This window comes from Colobus angolensis, unplaced genomic scaffold (genome assembly GCF_000951035.1).
Source record: "Colobus angolensis palliatus isolate OR3802 unplaced genomic scaffold, Cang.pa_1.0 Scaffold70, whole genome shotgun sequence".
Taxonomy (NCBI): Eukaryota; Metazoa; Chordata; class Mammalia; order Primates; family Cercopithecidae; genus Colobus; species Colobus angolensis.
This window is the reverse complement of record NW_012120710.1, coordinates 9,427,534-9,433,288: the sequence shown is the minus strand read 5'-3', so window position 1 is coordinate 9,433,288 and position 5,755 is coordinate 9,427,534. Positions and strand designations below refer to the sequence as shown.

The following is a 5,755-nucleotide window of genomic DNA, read 5'->3' as shown; positions in this document are numbered from 1 at the left end:
GCAGTGAGAAGCATCACAACATGGTCCAGTCCCCTCATGATCCCTGACCATGGACAAGATGTAAAGTTGGGGTGGATTCTAGAAGCCTCTGCATAAGCAAGGGGTTTAATAATTTAAACGAATTTCTAAAGACCTGCACCTGCCGGAGCATTTTAATCAATGTTGATGAAGTAGCTTCAGCTATCAGGAATAGCAGATGGGTAAAGACATCTGGCTTCACACCACTGCTGGCTTCAGTTCTTAAGAACTTGAGTTCTTTCAGATGAGCAATGGGCATCAGGCAAAAATGTAATCATCTTCACTCTTTCTCTCAGTGCATGCAGTGAGCCACCAATTGACCTTTGCTCTGATTGCTAACTAAATTTTGAGATTATACTAAATCGGAAGAGCAGCTATTCAATGGAAATGAGAGACTCACAAAGCATTAATACTACTTAGATTGGGAATGGGTGGAAACAGCAAATTGCTTAGGTACTTGCAATATCAGCAAATCAAGGAGAGTAGGATTTTATGTAGACACATAACAGCAGAGAACGGCAGCGTGATTTTTTTTCTTGATTTTTGTGCAACAATCATCCTCTGAATGATTACTGTCCTACAACTGTATATTGATTCTCAAATATCAATATATTTAATATACCTGTGATATAAATCAAAATACTTGCCTCTTTTGCAGATAAGGCAAGGCAGACAAACAGATTATTTTATTTGTCTCAAATCATTTATTTAGGCTAAATTCATTTCCTTCAACTTTTATTTGAATGCCTCCTATGAGCCAGGTACTGTGCTGTGTTACAGACTTATAAAGATCATGCAGACAGGATCTCTGACCTTGAGGAAGGCGAAGTGTACTCATGGAAACAAAAATTCTGCTAATGTGTTCGAGTACACTTAGGGAAGAAAAAAAGCTGCAATATATTCAGAAGGAAGTAAGCTAAACCAAGGCTAAAGTTAACATTTGTTTAGGCAAAAACTACAAATGTACCAGGAATCTGACATCTGGAAAAATGACATAAATGTGGATCTAACACGTAAATTCATTCTCCACTATTGAACCCTAGAGATCAGATGCATTTACATCCAAATCAAAATTTGCAAAGATGACTAACTACTCTTTAGATCTTTTTCCAATGCAATAATTGCTCTTCATAAAAGCTCATTATGGCCGGGCGCGGTGGCTCAAGCCTGTAATCCCAGCACTTTGGGAGGCCGAGACGGGCGGATCACGAGGTCAGGAGATCAAGACCATCCTGGCTAACACGGTGAAACCCCGTCTCTACTAACAATACAAAAAAAAAAAAAACTAGCCGGGCGAGGTGGCGGGCGCCTGTAGTCCCAGCTACTCGGGAGGCTGAGGCAGGAGAATGGCGTGAACCCGGGAGGCGGAGCTTGCAGTGAGCTGAGATCTGGCCACTGCACTCCAGCCTGGGCGACAGAGCGAGACTCTGCCTCGGGAAAAAAAAAAAAAAAAAAAAAGCTCATTATAAACAATTTCCACATCAATTAAAAATCAACGCCTTTGTTTGCATAATTGGAGAATGCCACGTCATACATGATGCTGGCTCAAGAAAGAAAGATTCAGATGAGCAGATCTGTTTACAATTACAAATGCTAATTAAGGGAAATAGTTGACCCTAGATAATTCAGTGATAGACTATAGAGTTTGGGGATTATTTAGACACTTTTCTTTTTCTCCTCTTTTTTTTCCCCCTCCTACTGGATGTGCTTTCCCTATTTGCTACTTACTGCTACTCTCTCCTGGGCCTGTAGAGAGGCAGAAAGTTGAGGTCCAGCATCAGTTTTGCAACTCCATAGCAGTTCTGATGAGAGTTTGGAAGGAAACAATATTGAAGAACACATACTAGTATAAATAATGTTTGGAAATTTTCCAGGAATTTTAATGGTGTTTGATACTTCCAAGCCTTTTAACTCAAAGAATGAAAAATTAGCTAACACTGTCATTAAACATGCATAAGCTTAAGCTTTCCAAATTTTTAACTGTCTAATCACCATTTAAACATAAGCTTCTTGTCTTATATTTTTAGAGGCATCCAGACAGTCCAAGGCCCATGCTTCACTTTAGGAAATTGAATGAATGTCACTGTAACAGGACATGTCCACACAGTAATGGTCTCCCTGCTGCTAGATAACATCTGAAGCAAATCCACTGATAAGAAATAAATGGGGAAGCAAAGCAGAGTGTATTTCCAGAGCCAGAAACACTGACCCTTTCAAGGCACTCGATCATTCTGACTTTGTTTCTATTTATCAGGAAGTGAGTGTTGAAGAATGAATCATGTTAGTTCAATAGATGCTGGCAGGATCAATAGATGCTTTTGCATCATACTCTTACTTGATGCTTGCTGCCAGAGAGGCTGCCTTATAAAGCAGAACCATGGGCAGAACAGCACTCCTGCCACTGAGAAGCAGTCTGCTCTGGCTGGATCAACTATTTTACATTCTAGATCAATTTTTATTCATCTTCATTTCTGATCCTATCTCTGGTTGAAGAAATAAGGCTCAGCAATTTGGGATCACCTAGCCAGCAAAATCAGCTGTCACTATACTAGTAGGAGAGTTTCATATATAAGCTGACACTTTGCTCCTTCAAAGGAATGATTCTTACTGTGCTTTTTCAAAGAGTGAGTGACTCTGTTTATGCATTAATTGCCAGGACTTAATGCACTGTGACTCAAGTGTTCATCTCTACCCCATGGAGTCACTGACTTCATGCTGATTGGAGGTCCAGCCAAGAAAACTAAATTCTTGCTTCAGTATTATTTTGTTAAGTAAAATTTGGAGTGTATTTTTCCAGTTCCCACTTCATTCACTTTGCAATCTTAGTAAAAAGGAAGGAAATGCATTTCCTTTTCCTCTACACTGTTGAGCCTGGGCTTTAGAATAGACCTACAGCCTTGTAACATAACTTCAAATATCTCAAACATACACCTACAACCTTGTCATACAACTTTAAATATCTCAAACATACACCTACAACCTTGTCATACAACTTTAAATATCTCAAACACACAAAGCACAAACACTCCCCAAATCTTAGGGGTTGAGGAGAGAGAAAGACTTCAAAAGAAGTACTTAGAGCAAACATTTATGTTTAACTGGCTCACTAGGTGTTCCTATTTCCTTTCTCCATGCCGCTTTCTACTGTGCAGTCAGTATTTACCTTGTTCAGCCTCCTTGAAGCCAGATGTGGCCAAGTGACACAGTAGCAGCCAATGAGCTCTAAAGGGAAGTGTACTGGGGGTTTCTGGGGAGGCTTTTGATTTCCTCATAAAAAGGACAGACATGGCTCTCATAGCTCCCTTTCCTCTTCTTCCTGCCTTGCACTTGAGTCTAGCATCTGGAGCTACAGTAGCCTTCTTGTGAGCATGTGGTGACAAACTGACACTTAAGAATGGCTGAGTGGGAGAAGTTTGATCTTTTAATAACATTCTTGAGTCCCTGCACCAGCCATGGACTATCTATGGTCTATGAGAAAAAAATGAACCACAATTTGCTACCTACCTTCATGGAGCTCACAGTCTAGCAAGAGAGATAAACTGTAATAGAGTTTACCTCAGAGGATACAATAAGACACACTGCAATAAATTCTAATATTAGGTAAGCAGATGATACAATGAGAGTTCATAGGCGTAGCAGTTTATTCAAACTTTTGCATTGAGGGAGGATTTCCTGGAAGAACTGAGACCTAAATAGTTCATTTGGCAAAATATTTGGGGAAGATAATTCTAAGCAGAGGGCAACATGTACAAAGGCCTAGAGGACAGAAGGCATGATATCTTTGGGAAACAACCATAAAGAGATCGGTATGTATGGAGCTTAAAGTGGAGTTGAGTGAAATGAGGTTCAAGAGGTAAGTACAGCTATTATCATGGGTCTTGACAGCTTATGCAATGCAAAATCAATCAAGGACCTTCAACGGTGAAGTGATAGAATCAAATATGCCACACTGGCTGCAGTTGGGGAGAATGAGTTAGAAGGGGAGAGTCTGCAGGCAGGGAAACCAGTCAGAGCTATGCTGTCCAATATCATAGCCACCAGCCACATGTGGCTACTGAGTTCTTCAAATGTGGCTGGTACAAATTGAGATTATTTAAAGTGGAAAATGCACACTGGATGTCAGAGACTTAGTGTAAACATAACAATGTAAAGTATATCATTCATTTATATATATGTATAATTTTACAGTGATTACATGTTGCAATGATGATATTTTGCATATGTTGGGTTAAATAAAGTATATTTTTAAAACTAATTTTATCTCTTATGTTTGTTTTCTAATGTGGCTATTAGAAAATTTCAACTTACATACACAGTTTGTGTACATGGCTGACATTATATTTCTATTGAATGATGGGTTACTTTGGCAATATATGTAAGATGATAAAGGCTTTAGTTAAGTTAAATGCAATTTGAGTGAAGTAGACTTACTTGAGGGCTATAAAGAATGAGGATAATGCCTTTCTGCCCATAGATGCCACCGAAGAAGCATTGTTAAAGTCTCTCTTCACCCTGCTGTTATGTCTAAGTCAGAGTCTCCTAAAGAACCTGAACAGCTCAGGAAGCTCTTCATTGGAGGACTGAGCTTTGAAACAGCCGATGAGAGCCTAAGGAGCCATTTTGAGCAATGGGGAATACTCACGGACTGTGCAGTAATGAGAGATTCAAACACCAAGCGCTCAGGGGCTTTGGGTTTGTCACATATGCCACTGAGGAGGAGGTGGGTGCAGCCATGGAGGCAAGGCCGCACAAGGTGGATGGAAGAGTCATGGAACCAAAGACAGCTGTCTCAAGAGAAGATTCTCAAAGACCAGGTGCCTACTTAACTGTAAAAAAAGATTTATTGGTGGCATTAAAGAAGACAGTGAAGAACATCACCTAAGAGATTATTTTGCACAGTATGGGAAAATTGAAGTGATTGAAATCACAACTGACCAAGGCAGTGGCAAGAAAAGGGGCTTTGCCTTTGTAACCTTTGATGACCATGACTCCGTGGATAAGATTGTCATTCAGAAATACCACACTGTGAATGGCCACAACTGTGAATCTAGAAAAGCCCTGTCAAAGCAAGAGATGGCTAGTGCTTTCTCCAGTCAAAGAGGCAAAGTGGTTCTGGAAACTTTGGTGGTGGTCATGGAGGTGGTTTCGACGGGAATGACAACTCTGGTCGTGGTAGAAACTTCAGTGGTCATGGTGGCTTTGGTGGCAGCCATGGTAGTGGTAGATATGGTGGCAGTGTGGATGGCTATAATGGATTTGGTAATGATGGAAGCAATTTCGGAGGTGGTGGAAGCTACAACTATTTTGGCAATTACAACAATCAGTCTTCAAATTTTGGACCCATGAAGGGAGGAAACTTTGGAGGCAGAAGCTCTGGCCCCTGTAGTGGTGGAGGTCAATACTTTGCCCAACCAGGAAACCAAGGTGGCTATGGCGGTTCCAGTAACAGTAGTAGCTATGGCAGTGGCAGAAGATTTTAACTGGGAAACAAGGCTTAACAGGAGAGCAGAGTCAGAGAAGTGACAGGGAAGCTACAGGTTACAACAGATTTGTGAACTCAGCCAAGCACAGTGGTGGCAGGGCCTAGCTGCTACAAAGAAGACATGTTTTAGACAAATACTCATGTGTATGGGCAAAAAACTCGGGGATTGTATTTGTGACTAATTGTATAACAGGTTATTTTAGTTTCTGTTCTGTGGAAAGTGTAAAGCATTCCAACAAAGGGTTTCAATGTAGA

General features: G+C 40.6%; 1 pseudogene; it reads left to right on the top strand.

The window, feature by feature from the left end:
- The first annotated feature begins 4,538 nt into the window (after positions 1-4,538).
- Positions 4,539-5,498, top strand: LOC105501342 (annotated as a pseudogene).
- Positions 5,499-5,755: the final 257 nt, after the last annotated feature.